Source organism: Lutra lutra, chromosome 14, assembly GCF_902655055.1.
Source record: "Lutra lutra chromosome 14, mLutLut1.2, whole genome shotgun sequence".
Taxonomy (NCBI): Eukaryota; Metazoa; Chordata; class Mammalia; order Carnivora; family Mustelidae; genus Lutra; species Lutra lutra.
The window spans coordinates 83,911,895-83,930,840 of record NC_062291.1 but is presented as its reverse complement, the minus strand read 5'-3'; the positions used below and the strand labels follow the sequence as shown (position 1 = coordinate 83,930,840).

The 18,946-nt window shown below is 48.0% G+C and overlaps 2 protein-coding genes across 7 annotated transcripts in view; one reads left to right on the top strand and one right to left on the bottom strand.

The window, feature by feature from the left end:
- The window catches only part of DOCK1 (dedicator of cytokinesis 1), a 509,676-nt gene that overhangs the window by 222,395 nt on the left and 268,335 nt on the right, over positions 1–18,946 (bottom strand). The gene's annotated exons all lie outside the window — the stretch shown is intronic.
- The window catches only part of INSYN2A (inhibitory synaptic factor 2A), a 57,086-nt gene continuing 56,228 nt past the window's right edge, over positions 18,089–18,946 (top strand). For both annotated transcript variants that reach the window (XM_047703538.1, XM_047703536.1), the window contains exon 1: positions 18,089–18,402. The gene's annotated coding sequence lies outside the window, so the exon portion shown is untranslated. The remainder of the gene's footprint in view (positions 18,403–18,946) is intronic.

The window sequence follows — 18,946 nt, the reverse complement described above, 5'->3', positions numbered from 1 at the left end:
CCCTGGCATGCTTCACCAAAATACGTAAAGAAAGAGCTCCTGGGGAAGGAGAGTCAGGAAAACGTTGCAACGCTGAGCTCTAGCTCAGCCTTTACAAATTCACAACATACGTTCACCTATGAAAGTTTCTGCAAATGCTGTTGTCAGGAAACATTTTTATTTGGTTCAGCTTGGTATTACACAATCTTATATGACCAATCCATTAAGTGGAACTGATCACGATCACTCAGAAAATGTTTGACAACAGTCCCAAATAAGATTCCAAATCATATACGTTCTACCCTAGCCTAGAAGTAGATAAGAGTACCCTATGAAGCATACATCGGATCGTTCCTAGGAATGTTTTGGATCTATCACCTTTTGAAGCACTAGAAAATATCATGTGATTGCTTTGAATAAAAAGAAAAATTATCTGTTGTTTTCTTTATCTAGGATCCTACTGCTGCTGAGGATGCTACCCCAAAACGCTTATCTTGTAAGCAGTATGTCAAAATCACTAATTCCACCAGGAAGAACAAACATGAATATATTTGCAGCAAAGATAATTAGTACTAATACATTTGTTCTGAAAAATTAGGGAAGGAATGATAGCCTTCAGTTCATTACAGATGAGAAATGTTTAAAGAATATTCTGGTGGTATAAACAGAACACTTAGACCCCTATCTACAGACTACCTACATGCATGCTTATTGTCAGATGAAAAACAGCAACTTGACAAATCTTAACACACTCTTACCACTAGATCCAGCAATTGTGGTCCTTGGTATTTACCCAAAGTGGATGAAAACTTATACCCAAACAGAAGCCTGTACATAGATGTTTACAAGAGTTTTACTCATTGTGCCCAACACTTAGAAGCAACCAATACGTCCTTCAGTAGAAGGATGTGTAACTAGTTACACCCAGACAATGGAGTGTTACTCAGCACGAAATAGAAATGAGCTATCACGCCAAGAAAAGAGAAGTAGAAACCCTAAATTCATATTACTAAGTGAAAGAAGACAATCTGAAAAGGTCACGTACATGACATTTTGGAAAAGGCAAAACTCTGGAGACCATGAAAAGATCAGTAGTCACCAGGGACTGTAATGTTGGGGACAGATGAGCAGGAGAGGACACATAGGACTTTTAGGGCAATGACACTACTCTGTATGATTTTACAATGGTGGATATGCATCATTATACATTCGTTCAAACCCACAGAATTTCCAACACCAAGAGCGGACCCTCAACTGTGACCTTCGGGTGATGATGCCATGTCAGTGTGGGTTCATCAGCGATAACAGATGGACCTCTCTGGTGGGGGATGCTGACTGTCGGGGAGGCTGGGCGTGTGTGGGGACAGGGCGTACATGGAAATCTCTGTGCTTCCCCCAGTTTTGCTGTGAGCCTAAAACTGCTCTAAAAAAATCCCTCAAAAAATGCAGAGTAATGTGAATATGTTGATTCCACTTTATAAAAACAAAACAAAGAAAACACCACTCTCCCACTCTTGGTAATAATCTGAGATTATATATATGTAAATAAAAATGTTGTCTAAGTACTCATGAACAAGAAGACAGGTGTGGAAAGATAATACACCAGGCTGCCTGGATGGGATAGGGGGACTGGGCAGAGAAGTGAGGAAATCTGATTTCATGCATCCTTTCATTGTGTGGTTATCACATATTATAAAATGCACATACTATAGCTAAAAGTAAATATATATATTTGAGAGAGAGAGAGATTTCTAAGTGAAAACACTTCTCCAAAGTTAAATTTAAGAAGTAGACATCAGGGGCACCTGGGTGGCTCAGGGGGTTAAGCCTCTGCCTTCGGCTTGGGTCATGATCTCGGGGTCCTGGGATCGAGCGTCACATCAGGCTCTCTGCTCAGCCGGAAGCCTGCTTCCCCCTCTCCCTCTGCCTGCCTCTCTGCCTACTTGTGATTTCTCTCTGTTAAATAAATAAATGAAATCTTTAAAAAAAAAAAAAAAAAGAAGAAGAAGAAGAAGACCTCATTGGGACACCCGGTGGCTCAGTCGGTTAAGGGGCTGCCTTTGGCTCGGGTCATGATCCCAACGTGCTGGGATCGAGTCCCACATCGAGTCCCACATCGGGCTCGAAGAAGCAGGGAACCTACTTCTTTCTCTGCCTCTGCCTGCCACTCTGCCTGCCTGTACTCTCGTGCGCGCGTGCTCTCTCTCTCTCTCTCTGACAAATAAATAAATAAATAAATAAATTCTTTATAAAGAAGTAGACATCATTTTGTTTCTTAAATTCCACATATGAGTGAAATCATATGGTATTTCTCTTTCTCCAACTGAGTTATTTCACTTAGCCTAGTACATAAGAGACTATTAACTATAGGGAACAACCTGGGGGTTGCTGGAGGGGAGGTGGTGGGAGGATGGAGTGACTGGGTGATGGCATTAAGGAGAGCCTTTGATATAAGCAGCACTGGGTGTTATTTGCAACTGATGAATCACTACATTCTACCCCCGAAACTAATACTATACCATATGTGAAGTAAGTTGAATTTAAATAAAATCTTGAAAGGAAAAAAGAAAAACAAATAAGCAGAACATCATCATGGAACGGAGATGGCAGGGACTCAGCCTGGAAGTGAACATGATCCTCTCCATCTTTTGGGGGACAGCATGAGGGGTGGTGAACGAAGAAGAGTTGACAGGACAGCTAACTGCCGAGGTCGTCCGTCCTTAACAGAGGAGCTACCATTACGGTCAGGCACATTACAGACTCGATAAACTCCTCCTTTGGCAAGAAAAAAAGCCTGCACAAATTCATACAGGACATGGGAGGTTCTGAGTGACTGTGCTTCGGGGAAGCCCCACAGGGAAAGGCTTAACTCAGCCAGGTGACCGGAAAGCACAAAGGGGCGACCGGTCTAGGAAGTGAGGGTTCTTGGAAGCAAGAGGCCTGGTCCTCCTTAGTCGCCATGGGCCTGAATCAAAAGTTTATTAACAGTCAAGTCTTTCTACCTTTTAACAGAAACTCATTTCCAGATTCCATCTGGATTTCTAGCACATGCTTCCATAGCCCCTCAAGCACACAAATGTAGAAAATAACTAGTAAAATTAAAGTCTCACTTTTCTTGAAAAGCAACCAGAGTCATCCCATAGCAGTCTTGCATATGTCTGCTTGTAAAGAAACTGTTAGTGTGAGTTCAAAGACCAAACTGAGTGTCGCGGAGCTGGGTGGCTCAAGCATTAAGTGTCTGCCTTCAGCTCACATCCTGATCCCAGGGTCCTGGGATCGAGCCCCATCGGGCTCCCTGCTCCGTGGGTGGCCTGCTTCTCCTTCTCCTGCTCCCCTGCTGTGTTCCTGCTCTCGCTATCTCTCTGTCAAATAAATAAATAAAATCAAGAAAGGAAGGAAGGAAGGAAGAAAGGAAGGAAGAAAGAAAGAAAGAAAGAAAGGAAGGAAGGAAGGAAGAAAGAAAGAAAGGAAGAAAAAGAAGTTTTGTGCTTGATCCAAGCAGACGCACATGTGGAGGCCTGCAGGTGGACAACTGAGGAATCAGTGGAAAGATTACATGATGCTTCTTCCTTCAGGACATGAACCTCCAAGTCACTGAAGAACTGTCCACCATGAAAATCTTACACCCACTTGTGACGGGTATTTCTTAAAAGCTACATTCGATAAAATTGATTTTCAAAGGAGCCAAGACAAAAACTAGTTTTGAATAATTTGGTAATAAATGCTGACTTTCCAAAGCATTGACTTTTCCAAGGAGGAAAACACATTATATTTTCCAAAATAAATATACTTTTGTTTGCAGGTTTAAATCTTTCTAAATTGCACTGTTTTCGAACCTGGGAACAACGGCGTGCTGGGCGGTTGGCACAGACTGGAAATGAGCCGCAGGGTTCCTGCTCCACAGAAAAGGCGAAGGACCCGGGTGAAGAAAGGGTGAGTGCTCCCGGCCACTGTGTGCGTCTCAGGGCACATCCCAGGGAGGACTCAGGGCCCCATGCAGGGGTGGCTGATAAGTAGAGATTCCCCCCCAATGCCCTGTGACACCACTTTCCTGGGCCACCAGCTACCTGCATTACTTTTGAATATGTTTTAACAGAAATCATGGTGTTGGAACTTTTCTTATTTGACCAATAAGTAATTCCCACTAGGAAACATCTACTAGGAAAAAAAAAAAAATCAGTGTATTAAAAATTCAATAATAAGAGTTGTAAAATGTCAGAAACAAATAAGATAATAATAAAAGTGTCCTCTAAGGAGGACCAGACGCTGGTCAGAGCGTATCCCGAAACCCTGAATTCACAAGGAAGGGGAGGCAGTCACTCCGCACACCTCCGTAAAGACAGAAAATGGGAGACACAGATGATGGTTTCATAAGGTCAGCGAATGAGGCTTCGGAGCCCCCTGCCAAGAGCGTGTCTCCTCTTAAAGCAACCGATACCATCTGCCTGTAACCCTAGACTATTAACCCACTGAGGAAATTAAGAGAAATGCCCCACCCAACAGAGGAGACACACAAACCCCTTCTGCCCAGCAAGGCGCACTTGGCCTTCCCCAGCTGCCGTTCCTGCGAATGGTGTGCAGGGCTCAGCAGCCTAGCCCTGAGGAGAGGCGCCGAGAGGGGCCGGCCGGCGCGCATTAAACATAAAGCCCTCTTCACATTCAGAAATCAGCCACAAGAGTCATCAGAGCTTTTAGTCCACTCTTTAAAAAAAAAAAAAAAAAAAAGTAATGCCTAGGACAATGCGGCAAAGGGAGAGGATTTGCATTAGCCTTTCAACTTCATGTACCCAGGACTCCTTGGGGAAGAAAACAAAGAGAGAGACCAGCAGAGGTCATCCTGCTTCCAAACTCAACCAGCCTCAGCTCCTGCGGGGACCAGCAGAGCCAAGAGCTTGCTGGGCTGGACAGATTCCAGATTTCGGGGCCTGTGCCATTAGCTTCTCGAGGTGCCCGGTGACAGACAGCAGAAAGAGGAGGAGGGAAAAAGCAGCAGCCCAATTTGGCTCCTGGTAGGTTTGCTCGTCTGGATTCCCAAGCTCAACCGGAGAGTTATTTGGCGGTAATCACAGAAAGCCCCCTCCTGACTGTATTATCATCCAGTTACACAGGGTCTCAGGCGCGGCCCTTTACAGCAGCGCTAAGGCCTCCCGTCACCTCCCTGGTGCTCCACGGCAACCGTGGGAGCCATTTGCAGAGCTGAGCAGGGGCCATTCTTCCCGGGATGAGCACTGGGGCCTCGTTCCGGGCACTGACGGGGCCCACAGCACGTGCCGATGGCAGCAGAACGGAGTCTTTATGCTAGTTTCTATAGGTAATGGGACGGTAACCACCAAATTTAAGACTTCATAAAAAATTTCATTCTCACTGTGAGGGAACCAAGAAACAGAGATAGAAATCTTCTCTCTTTTTCCCCCCGATTGAAAACATAACAGTAAGACCGGCATAGCAGGATGATGTGTCCGAGGGACACCAGGGAGGGACCAAGGACGGCCGCCGGCCCATGCGGCAGCCAAGCTTGCAGTTCCCAAGCCAAGTCCTCTTGTCCTTGGAAAACAGCAGAGCAGATGTGGAAACTACTAGGGCGAACTCCAATTAAAATGACATGTCTCAGGTGAAGTCAGGTGCTCGGGGCTGTGCTGCCTGGGAGCACACAGTCACCCAAGGCGGCGGACACGCCCACTCCCGAGTCTTGTTGTGACCCTGGGGTCTCGGCAAAGTTCTGTCAGGAAATTCTATGTGTAAGACTGACTCACCCAGTCGTGGGACATATTTGCTTTTACAAGTTATCTGATGGAGCACTCCCTGGTAAGAATCACTTTCTTGCATTTATACTTTTCCCATTTTCCAGATCCGTCATTTAAAAATGCAAGGCAGCTCTGACCAAGGGAAGAAGGAAGGATGGGTTTGGTGAGCCCGTGAAGCCCTCCATCTCCACTGGGGCACTGTAGGACGCGCCTTGTCATGCTGTCAGTTCTGACAAGGGGATGACACTTGCCTTCGACCTCGTGTCCAGCAAATCATGAAGCCACCAGGGAAATGAAGGCCATGCAGAAGCCACCCGATCCCCACTTCTGCTCTCCTCAAAGCTTCAACCTTCCCTTGCTCTCTCCTCCAACCTACAGGAAATCCTAAGTGAGATCTTCCCATGCAAAGTGACCTCTGATTTTTTTCTTTTATAAAGTCCAAACCAAGCCCTAAAACACATGCATCCACACACACATACACACATATTTGTTCCCAACTCCAAAGGCAACTTCACCCTTCTCCTACCTTCTGTGAGTTCAACATCCTGACACGTTGGTTCTCAAAGCCACTATGCATTGTCGGCTGGCGCAAAGTATAAAACCAAAGATTGCCTCTGGATATTCAAGGGAATTTCAGTGCTTGCGAGAGTTATGCAGTAAGAAGATAAATTTTCAAATACTTCCTTCAGTTAAACACACTTGAGAGAAACGAAGGTAGGCCAGGCTTCTCATTGCTAGGTAGTAAGCACGTGGCGCCACCAAAGAGAAATCGTACTAACGACCAGGAGGCAGATTCTAGCACCGCGCACAAGAAACTAATTTTATTCAACACAGGAGCCCCACAGTCCCCATGACAGGCAACATAAAAACACTGTACGTGAAAGTCAGAAGTTTGATCTTATGTCTCTGGAGAATTTGCAAAGTCCTAACAGATACAGAACTGACAAAAATGAAAGTGGGGAGGAACACACAACAAAGTTTATGGAATTAAACAATCACCATGTCACATCTTTGGCAAGGTGAGTGACGTATAGGCCAAGGGATCATTGCTCCCTAATGATACTCGAATCTGAAGAATTAAATACAACATTAATAAATGATATCTGAATGATTATTGATCCTTCCTTTGGTGAGAAAATTCACATTAAGCTAATAAGCATTCTTCAAATGCGTACCAAAGAACAATTACAGAAACTTAACTATTTATCTCAATTGCTTGGAAGCTATCAAAACAAAAACAAAAACAAACAAACAAAAAATACATCAGTCACCATAAAAGCTCTAGTATGAAAAGCCTACAGCAAAGATATTTCATTTGGTCTCATGAAGCGCTTAAATAAATCAGCCAGAGATGAAAATCCAATATTAACTGTCCGGCATTGTCTCGTCTTGACTTATACAGTGTTCTCTCAGGGGGAGTATGGGAAGGACAAAAGCCCCCAACATACATGGCTTTCCCATTGAAGAGACAACTGCATTTTAGTTCTAATAACTAGAGTTTTGTCATACCCAGAAAAGCAAAATTCTTCTAGCACACAATGACAAAGATGTTGCCATCCCCAGTTTTAGTTTTTTTCTGTTTTTCCAAAAAGGTGCATCTCAAATACACACGAAGAGCTCCATCACCACACTCTTCCCCAGAAGTAATCCTTCATAGAATATACTGATCTAATTCTGCTCAGATCTCAAATAAGGCAGGTTTCTGAGAATCCAGCATATACAAGAAGCAAAAGGGAAAAAAGTTTCCTGTGATGAATCAAATGCTTTATAAATTCATCCTTAAAAGCTGGGGTATAGGGGGGCCTGGGTGGCTCAGTGGGTTAGAGCATCTGCCTTCGGCTCAGGTCATAGTCCCAGGGTCCTGGGATCGAGCCCCGCATCGGGCTCTCTGCTCCTCGGGGAGCCTGCTTCCTCCTCTCTCTGCCTGCCTCTCTGCCTACTTGTGATCTTTGTCTGTCAAATAAATAAATAAAATCTTTAAAAAAAAACAAAAACAAAAAACTGGGGTCTATGCATGGAATCAAAATTCTTACAAAGGGACTTATGCTATAAACCAGGGATCAGCAAACTACAGCATGGGGCAAATCTGGCCCACTCCCTGGTTTTACAAATAAAGATTTATTGGAACTCACCCGTATTCACAGTTTTTCCTATGGCTACTTTCCTATGGCTACTTCCTGCGTCAATAGCAGAGATGAGTTTTCACAAGATATAGTATGACCCACAAAGCTGAAAATACTTATTATGTAACTCTCCAAGAAAAAGTTGATAACCACTGCTATAAACTATTCCTCCCATCGACAATTAGGTAGTAAAGTCAGTTGTCTATGAAGACAATCCCAAAATGAGATACTCATCCACATTCTCAACATGTACAAGAACAAATGCTATTCTATTGTCCTGGGAAAAGGGAGACGGTAATTCCAGGTCTCCCAAAAGGGGCACTGGCTCATTCAGGTGTAAGTTAAGAACAAACAAGGCCAAAATATGTCTGTTTTTTGCCTCATTGGAAGTTGAATTGTTATCTGATACTTCTAGAGACTGCTTCTACTCCTCCACAACTTCTAGTGATTTCTAAGGAAGATTTCTGGCTTACTTCATCACATCTGTTGACCTCCCTGTGCTTCTTTCTTCATCTGACAAATGGTGCTGATAACAGTACTTAGGTTTACAGAGATTTTAGGATGATTAAGGTGCTGATTCATGTAAAGCTCTACAATCATGACCAGCAGAGAAGAACCAATCGGCATAAACTCAAGTTAGCTCAATGAAGACTGGAGAATGAGGGTAGTAGTGTTTTTCTATTTCCGCATGAAGGTCCCGAGTATAATAACAGTTATGGAGGAAGGACTGTACCTAAAACCAGCCTGCACTTCATGGAGAATAGGACCTGAGATGCCAAGGCTTGCCTTTTACCCAGAAAAAATTAGCATACATTCTGAAAAAGTATTTAATAAGCAAGGAGTCTGCAGTTGAACCTTGAACAATGTGGGGATGGGGAGCAGTGATGTCCATGCAGAGGAAAGTCCGCATGTAACTTCTGACCTCCAGAAAACTCACCTACCAAGGACCTACTGTTGACTGGAAGCCTGACCAAAAACAGAAACATCCAATTAACACATATTTTATATGTTGTATGTATTAACTGATATATTCTTACAGTAAAATAAACTAGAGGAAAGAGTTAAAAGAAATCAGAAGAGAAAATTAGAGTATGGTATTTATATAAAAGATATTCACATCTAAGTGGACCCATGCAGCTCAAACCCGTGTTGTCCAAGGGTCTGCTGTAGTTAGATTAGGGAAAGCAGAGCATTGGCAATCATAAAAACAGGAAGAGACAGCGTCAAACTGGACGAGATCTGTAGAAGAACTAAGAAGAGCACGTCAGTAAGTTCCAATTTACTGCAACTTTGACAAGAGGTGTTGGCAAGGAATTTTCCACGACTCCTTCACACAGCTATACAACCAGCCCTCCAGTTTACATAGCACATGAACAGATCATGTGTTAGAGCTTCCTAACACTGCTGGGGGTATGAACACAGGAGACAAATGTCTAAAGCCCCAAGCACGGAGCCTGGCCCTGTGGCAGACACGTTGGCTTCTTTGTTGTTTGAGCTCTGGTGCTTACTGAGGAAATGCCGCCCAGACTTAGAAGGGGACTTCAGGGAACTTAGCCCACGTCCTGCTTTGCCCTAGTCATGCCCAGACCATCCTCCTCATGGAACACGTGCAGGAACCCAGCACAAACAATGTCAGAAACTGCCCAGCGTACACGGGCCTTCCTACGTGCATACATGCAAGAAAACACCAGAGATCACACTTGCTGAAAGAGATGCGATGCTACGCAGTCGTGAAGCAAATAACTTTCAAAAGGCAGAAACCCTGTAAGCGCATACTGGCAGTGGGTCTTTGAAAGGAGCATTATACAAAATGAGCATTTGTCACAGGGCAGCCTCCCAGCGGGCCTGTGGCCAAGCCCCTCTTTCACACGGGGGGTTTGTTCAAAGTGAGCCGCACCCACGAGTGAATAACTTCAAAAATACTGAATCTTTCTGTATACGAGTGTAGAGATTATGCACGCTTGTCAAGAAATAAAGAACAGGCAAGTCTAAAGGAGATCCTTGCGTTTTACATGGTATAGAAATATTATTTCTGCTTTAGTGAGGGTTGTTTAAATTTCATGGCGAAGACCAGCCACCTTTCAACACTTGTCATACGCCTCACACCTTAAGCTGATCTCACTTCGGTAACGTTTTAAAATGTCCTTTCAGTACTAACAAAGTATGTACTCCCATCAAGACAGCAAGAAGTCAAAAAAGAATTCTGTATGAGCCTAAAGTACGAGAGGAAATCATTTCTTTGGCAAGCCACATGCTCTAAGGCGTGGGCACTGGGCTCAGTCCACTTCCACAACGAGGAGGGTGTACCCTATCTTCTTATGAGAAGCTGTCCAAAATTTCAGATGGAATTCCTCCCCTTTGCCCACAACAGTGGAGCCTGAACATGGAATTCCCGGGGCTGAGTCCCAGAGCCTGAACCAGAGAGCCAGAACCCTTATTCCTTGTCCTTGCAGGAGTTGGAAGCAGGGAAAGCTCCAGAAGTGAAAATGTTCATTAACACCCAGGGACCAAAAAGGAAAGAGCCAGTAACTTATGAACCCACAGGTGAAGCTGTTGGCTCTTTACTATTTTCATGGTGTGAATGAATCACAAGTCTTATTTTAAGGGACTCGGAAGAATCATCAGCAAATTCATGTGACAATATTTACTCTGCTGGGAAGGGGGGGGGAAGCCCCATTAAAATGAATTTCTTCATTTTCATACTTGGATTCAGTGAGCAAAATAAATCATCAACAAATTTTATCTTCTACTGGAACTTGAGGGCACAAAGCTCACAGCCCAAGACATCCTAATAAAAGGGTAATTTTACATCTGCTTATGCTGTTCAAATGGAGCAGAGCAATCCACATTGGACCAGGCAAAGAGATCTCACACACAAGACGGGCCAAGGGGAGACACATCACATGGAAGGATGGCGTGCTAAAATGTGGCCAAAATGGCCTCTTTGGTCCTCACCTATCCTGGCTTCTGGAACCCTCACTTATGGCTTAACTGTCTAACCCCAGGTGAACTTTTCAATAATCACCGAATTCAGGTTCAGGCTCAGGCTGAGAATACACATAAAGTGAATTAAGATTCCCTTTAAATTTTATACTAACTGATTTTTCTGCTGATGCTGTTTCATCTCACTGGTGACAATCTCCAAATTCACATCTCAAACTTATTCTTTAAAGAAACACACTAATTTTCAAGTTTCTTCTTTTAATCCACCAAAACAACCAACCAATGAGCACAAGTGAGAAAAAGTTTTCCGAGATTTGCCTCCTTCACTTGAAAGCAACACATGCTCTGGGATATCGAGATGCTTCCATCTTCCGACTCTGGGAGGCCTGGGGACCGCTCAGGAGTTCTCCTTCCAGGGAAGGGAGAGAACCTGTCTTGGAGCGGTGATCACTGGGACACCAGGATTGGGGAGAACCGTGACATCTTCACCTCTGACCACAGGAACACTGACCAGTGCGCACTGGCTTTGTGTTTAAGAAAGACGCTGAGCAACATTTAAAACCAAAATGTCTTTCTTTTCTTGAAATCCCAGAGACAGTTATGACTGGGCAAGAACTGGGTTAAAATGTGTGTTTTTTTTTTTTTTTTTTTTTTAAAGATTTTATTTATTTATTTGACAGAGAGAGATCACAAGTAGACAGAGAGGCAGGCAGAGAAAGATAGATAGAGAGAGAGAGAGAGGGAAGCAGGCTCCCCGCTGAGCAGAGAGCCCGATGCGGGACTCGATCCCAGGACCCTGAGATCATGACCTGAGCTGAAGGCAGCAGCTTAACCCACTGAGCCACCCAGGCGCCCCTAAAATGTGTTTTTGATGTGTGCTTTAACACTGGTTAAAGGGACACCAGAGTTCATGAATGGCAACCTAGAAGTGAGTGTGTAAGGCACCACGCACATTTAGAGCACAAGAAAGTTCCAGAATGTGCCAAACCACAAATTAGGCAAATAGGAAACAGGAGACCTGCAACTCTACAGTGCAGTGGAATTAAAGTAGTGACCTATTTAATCCTCCAAGGACCCAATGATACAAGGAAAAGAAAAGAACTGTTGTTGTTTTTTTTTTTTTTTTAAAACATATGGAACTGAAAATCCATACATGACCTTAGAGGTCATCAAATGTAACTGGAGATTTTGAAACAATCCTGTACTCTTCATTTGGAACGTGGCATTTAAAAGCAAAATGCCTGCTTTCCAATAGACAGTAGCTTGCTACCATGTCATCCATGATCCACAGCCCTGAGCAGTACACCTGAAGTCAGGTGATGAGACCACCAATGGGTTGTTTAGGATAAATCAAAGACCACAGTAAGACTATGTCACCATCACTGGTGCCCAAAGAACCTGAAACGGTCTTTGTGGTAAATATGGAACAGACATATACAGCGATGGACAGCTGTTGTCATTCAATGAAGAAAATGCATCATGATCTCGAGATTCCACTGGACGAGCATACGGTGCTATCCAAACGCGCCGCGGTGATGGCACACCACTGCCCGAAGGACAGTTTTGACTTCGAAGTGTAACTGATACAGGGATAAGAGGAGGTAGAGCTAGTAAAGGTAAAAGATGAACCGCTCGAAGACACTCTTTAGTCAGCCTGGGCGTGTTATCTGCTTGAGGAGACAGTGGTCTTGGCAGTTAACATTTCGAGCCAGAATCTGCCCCATGAGAGAGCCCCGCTAATACCGCAAGAGCCCGGAAGGGAGGGTTCCAGTGTGGACATACCATGACATCTGAGGAGCACGCGCTCCTTTAGAGTAACACTAAATGATAACGTGTGCTCTTGAATGCTTCTCAAGTTCGCATCAAAACAATGAGCCTGAGCAGGCAGCTGCATTGTGGCATCCAGCAGAATTGAACTGGAATCTAGGCTTCCTCACTTCCGAACTGTGTGACCTTGGAGAAATTACCTAACGTCTCTGGTCTTCATCTATGAAAACAATTTAACACTATCCAGTTCAGGGTGTTCAGGTGAGGAGAAAGGAGATGTAGAGCAGAGTCCCCGGCACCTCACATTCTGTAGGCAGAAAACCAAAGTGGCCCGTCACCGTCAGACAGGTTCTGTGGCAGGAGAGGAGTAGAACAGAAGGGTTTCGCTTTCTTTTCCCTCCCCCTCTCCCCATCCTGCCTTCAGGTCTAGAAAAGCTTGGCTGTGAATGGAGGGCGTTCAGAAACACCCACAGTACACAGCCCACAGCCCACAGGGGGCGCTGTGCAAAACCTCAGGCCTCCCCTCGGAGCCCCCCTCCACCAGCAGAGGCCTTGCAAGCACGGGGCAGAGGTCCGTGGAAGGGCTGTCCACGGTTGACACCAGCAAAGTAGATTAGCAGAGCAGACACTGAAATCTGAAAGCAATTTTTATCCCTTCTTGACCTAATTCTGGTCCAAGGTATGGTTCTCCGGCCTGGCGCACGACCTGCTGTGCGGCGGGCTGAGAGAGACAACGGTGTTACCAAAGGGGACTCAGAAAAGCCCCTTAGTCTTCTCCTCCTGCGGGGGAGGTCCACTCCCCAACAGGTCAGACTTGGACAATGGAAAAGCCCCCACTCACAAGACGAAGGTCAGCAAAACAGTCTCCCTGCTTCTCTCTCAATGTAGCCACCCGAAGGGAAGGAAGGGCAGTTACTGACTTAGTGGGGGGCCAAAGCCTTTGAAAGCCTTTGGGTTTGATCGGAGCCCTACTCAAAAGGGGCTGAAGGGTGGAAGGGGGCCAGCCAGAAGCACAGGGTCCCTCTTCACTGTCTCTTCATGTTGCTGTCCCTGTGGTAGGATGTGGTAGAGGAAACCTAGAGCCATCCTTGTTCTCTTGAAAAAGAAAACCATTCCACTGCCTACAGATACATTAGATTCACAATGATGCCTAAGAGAAAACGAGGAATTTCAACTAATCTGTGAGATGTTCAGTTTTTCCAAACCAAATTGTATTCCAGGCCAATAAACCATCTCTGGTCGCTCATCATGGAAGGAAAAGAAATTCAGGGTGGGGAGAGTCCCAGGAACACAGGCCAGCATTTCAGAAACATAGCTCTGCTTCCCGCCAGGAGGAAACACAGCTTTGTTGCCAGGACAATGACAGAGCCACAGGCATGGGGCTACAGAGGGAGACTCTTTTGCTCAGAAAGTCAGTCCAGAAAGGGGAGCATAAATGCTTGAGCAGAACAGGACAAAGGAAATGACTCAGAAGGGCTTCTCTCAGGTCTTCCAGGCAAAAGATGAGGTCTGGCTGGAGCCCCTTTGCAGGATGTCTCGTTCTTGAAAGAGAAAAGAGAAGCATTTGGGTGTTAACTGATCTCTCCCCTCCAGGTTCAGGCCAACTGAGTTCCCTCTCCTTCGTAGCAGTGGCGTACAGCTGATCTGCAACCACCGCTTCGGAGCTGGAGGACAGAACCTCCCATCACAGCCACCGGCTCACCTGACAGTCACTCAGGACAGTAAAGGACAAGGTCGGAACATCCTTTCCAGAGGGAACTGCCACGGCGGTGTGCAACAGTTGGGCAGATGCCCGTGGCAGCCTCTCAAAGAAGGAGGTCCCAGTACTTAGCTAGACAAGAAGTCTTATTGACATCAGCAGGGCCTGTGCAGACCACCTCTTCTCTCTTACCTTGGGATGTGGAGAGAAAGCAGCTTTGACGATTCTATGAATTAGCAATACAGCAAGCCAACTTCATTGACCATAAGCCGGTCCCATCAAAGGGAAGATTACTAGGGGGGGCACGTGTGTCGATGCTGCAAAGACAGCGTCTGGTCAGACAGAAAGGAGGCGTACACGAAAGACGAGAACATCTCAATGAATTGATCCGTATGAATACGGTGTGTGACCACCTAGTTATCATACAGATAAGCCATACCATGAGAGGTAGTGTGGCTCAGGGCAAAGACAACCACCATTCTGACATTTGACTTTTTTGCATTCTTGCAAAACGTCACTGAAATGAAATCCTACGACTACGACGTGTACTCTGGTGCCTGGCTGCTTCTGCATAACATTTGTGAAGTTATTCACATTGACCCGGTCCTTTCCCCTGCTGGGTGGGACCCTGCTGCAGGAGTAAACCCAGAAAAACCGTATCCCTTCTACAACTGATAGATACTGGAGTTATTTCCAGTTTGGAACTCAGGTGGTCAAAACTGTTATGAACACCCTTGTCTGTCTCTGACCGGTACATTCTCGTCTTTTTTTAAAAGTGGAAACCAGGACTTCATAACTTAACTCAGCAAGAGGGCAGGGCGGGCATCCAGCACATCTCTGCGAGACACCTGCACACAGCCAAGAAGAAGGCAAGAGAGGAGCCTCGGCTATTTTCTCAGTCATCTCTCTCGTTCTTTCTCATCTCTTGAATTTTTAGGGCCTTCTGCTTTCAGGAAATCCCACTTCAAAAGTAGCTATTTTTCCTTTTGGAAGTCCATCTTTTTCAGCAAAAATCTGAATCAAAACCAATTTTACCTAATTGACTCCTACAATGAATCAACTCTCTACCAACTGTAACTCTTTTTCTGCGGAAACTGAACATAATGATTCATCCTAGACCCTAAAAACATGCATGTGTCTCATCTGTAAAAGATACTAATTATAATGCAGGGGGGAGTCTGCAGGCAGGAAGACGGCATTCATGAGTCCCTGTCTCCCAGGCCAGCCCCTCGCAGTGTTTGCTTTCAAGGTGAGAACAGGATGGACACAAGGACTCGTCAGCCTCGCGCATGTGGAACCTCTCTCCTCAGACAAAGTTACAGTGAAACGTGTTTTCAACAGTTTTTACACTTGTGACGTGAAGGCTTGCAAGGTAAACACGGTAGACAAAAGATGACGCATTTCAAACCAGAGGGAGGATACCAGTGACGTGGAGAACTGGGAAAAACATCTAGGAGTCTAGGAGACAACCAGACACCTAAAGATAGTCTCGACGATACTAAGAAGTTCATTAAGTTCTCATCTTCCTGTAAGTGGGTTTTCTAACCTGTCACTTACAGTTTTTCTTCCTACAATTACACATCATGCGGATCTCAATAACACTGTCCCTGGAGCCATTTTCCTGGCGGCTCACACTGCCCCCCGGGGCTCTGCTCCCTCCTTCGGTGCATGCGTTTATGTTTATCTGTTTTTACTCAGGGCCCCCAGAAATGTGGCTGTCCATGACCACCGGCACAATTTCAGTATTTCCTGGCAGTTTTATTTACAGTGACATGTTTAAGGGATAGAAGGCAGATTTCGATTTTATGGATTAGCAATAAAGCAAGATTTACAGAAAGCTAGAGAAATATTGGGCCCGCAGTGGCAATGGCACATCCCCAGGGGAATTATCTTGGAGCGATCCATGACAATGATCCCTTCCACCTGGCATCAAATGTCCTCAAATCCGACACATCCCCAACATCAGGTCCCTTCCAGGCAGAACAGGGAGTTGTAGGTCTTCAGGCTACTCATGCATCTGCTGCTACATGTCTCCAGCCAGCTCTCACCAGCACTGTGGGTCAGCCAGAGAAGAAAACAGGCTAAAAATTAGACTCCGGGATCTGGAGTAAGAAAAGGAGTGAGTAGACAGAGTTTGGAGACCCGGGTTCAGGACTCCCTTCCTGGATATATCTGGATGCCAGAGGACTGCAGACTTGTATCCAGAAGGTGGCTAAGAAGTAAGAGGGGAAGGAGGAGGTTTCAAGATGCTGTTCTTTTGGAACATTTGGACACGATGCCCCAAGTACCACATAAAGACAAATAAAGCATTACATATAAAGAAATTTATAAAGAACAGACACTGTATTACGCACCCTGCTAGACTCAGTTGAGCCCAGTGAACAAAAACTAGCAATGGCTGTGTCCTGGGCACAGGGCTGGTGCTACCGCAGGAAATGAGGGGTGGGCGTGGAGATGGGTGCAGGTGTGTGCACCTGCCGCTCTGCCTGAAGATGTGGTAATGATACTTTCCCTCTTGTCCTCCCATTTCATCCCCCAAAGCCACTGCCCTTGGATCCACCATTCCTCTGCCCTTTCTTGGGAATTATTCACACTACCGAGTGCGGTCACTTCCAAGTATGTTCAAGAAGAATGAACTTCAAGCTACAACCCTGAGAAAACTTGGGGAGCTGGGAGACCTGTGGCCAGCTGGCTGCTTGGTCCCAGGCCCACGCACCAGGGTCTGCCAGGAATCAGGGAGGCCAGTGGCCCAGTCGCTTTGAGCTTAGAAGACACACCACCCATTGGTGGACTGGGTGGATTTGCCGAAGGGGTGGGGAAGAGCTCCTAGAAGAGCTCCTAGATCTGTTCCTCCCCCAAGTGAGCTCAACTCTGCTCTGTGACAAAAAGGACACATACCCTGTGGCATCTGCAGGCCAGTGGTACGGGTAACACGGAGGGAGGGGGCGTCTTGATGAGGAGCAGTGGTGGCGCCAGCTCTGGAGTGTTCCTAATGGCCTCAGGCCACAGACCCAGGGGGTGGGGGAGGGCACTCCCACCTCTGTCCTCACTACTCACAGCTGACGAACCTGTCAGTCTCCACTTAGAAATGCTGACCCTGGGCCGGACTCCGCAGGGAAACACGCCCGTGACCCTGGCCTCCCCTAGGCAGCAATCCGCAGGTGAGGGGGCAGACGTCTACGCCCCCCGCGCTCCAGGATTTCAAAGCTACGCTGGGCTGGGCCCACTGGCAAGCAGGCAGCCATCACTCGGCGACCCCGGCGACCCCTCCCTAGAGAAAAACGCCAGGTCCCCCACCCTCCAGCTGCTCCAGAGGCGGCTGGAGGGCAGACTCAACAAGTTCCCGGGCCGCGCAGCGCCGCCTGCAGGAGGACGCGCCGCGGTGGAGCCCCGCGCGCAGGCGGCAGGCGCCGGCGGCTCGTTCCACCTCCTCCTCCAGCTCGGGCTCGGACGTCGGAGGGCGGGGGCTCCCCGCTCCCTCCCGCTCCACTCCCTCCAGATCGCCCACCCCGCGCACGCGGCCCCGCGGGGCCCGCGCCGCCCCCGCCCCCGCCCCGCGGGGCCCGGGGCTCCGCCCGCCTCCGTGCCAGCCGGGCGCACAGGCGGTGGGCGCGCGGCTCCGGCGCCCTCTCCTCCGGCCGCCCGGCTCCGCGGAGTAGCGGGGACCCGGGGGCGGCTGCAAGGACTTCCCTCCCGCTCCCTCCCCCACTCCGCCCCCGCCTCCCGGCCCCGGCTCCGAGATCTCGCCGAAGACAATTGCAGTAAATGAGGACATCGGAGGAGCACGGAGCCGGGTGGCTGTGGCTGGCTCCGCCGCGCCGCCAGCGAGCGAACGCGCGGACGTCCCCGGAGCCGGCCGAGCCGCTGCCTCCCCGTGCGCGTCGCTGAGCGGGGCCGGACGCGAGCTGCGGCGCGGGGGCCGGCCGGGCCAGGCGGGCCGGGCCGGCGGCGGTGGAGGGGGCGGGCGGCGGGCGCGCAGCCGGCCAAGTCCCCGGAGCCGAGCCTTCCTCCGCGCGAGCCCCGCGAGCCTCGCCGCGGATGCCCTGCCCGGAGTGCTCCGTGCCGCGCCAGGCTTGCCCAGGTCCGCGGCGAGACATGCCCGAGCCGGGCGCTGCACCGACCTCGACTTATCTGTAAGCAGCCGAAGGTAAGCGTAGCCCCGCGTGCCCTCCTCCCGCTGCACTTGGCCGCAGGCAGAGCACCGCTCGGACGGGCGCCGACCCCGGTCCGGCGCTCCCACTCGCCCCCAAATAGGCTTCGTCCGGGACTCGGCGGCTCCCGGGGCCAGGACGCGCCGGTGCAGCCAGGAGCGGACCGGGCGGCGGGCGAGGTTACGCAACTGCATCTGGCGCGGCCGGGTCGCCGAGGGGCGTCTGGCAACTTTGGCGATGGCCTGGGAGCAGTGGGGCTGCATGTCTACGCTGTCGGTTCTAGACAAACGCCACAGCCTCGTGAGCGCCCGAGAGCCCTAGCCAGGCAGAACTGGGGGATCGCCGGCGGCCGCGTCTCTGGAACGTTTCGAGGTGTTTAAGTATTTTCCAAACTAGAGCGAACTGGCAAGTGCGGCTGATTAACTTCGGGGGGATAAGTCCGAGCAGAGGGGCCCTGACGCCTGCCGCGAAGGAGAGGCTCGAGCAGGAGCGAAGGCAGATGCCCACGTGAAATACCCATTTCCTCCCGTGGCGCCAGGG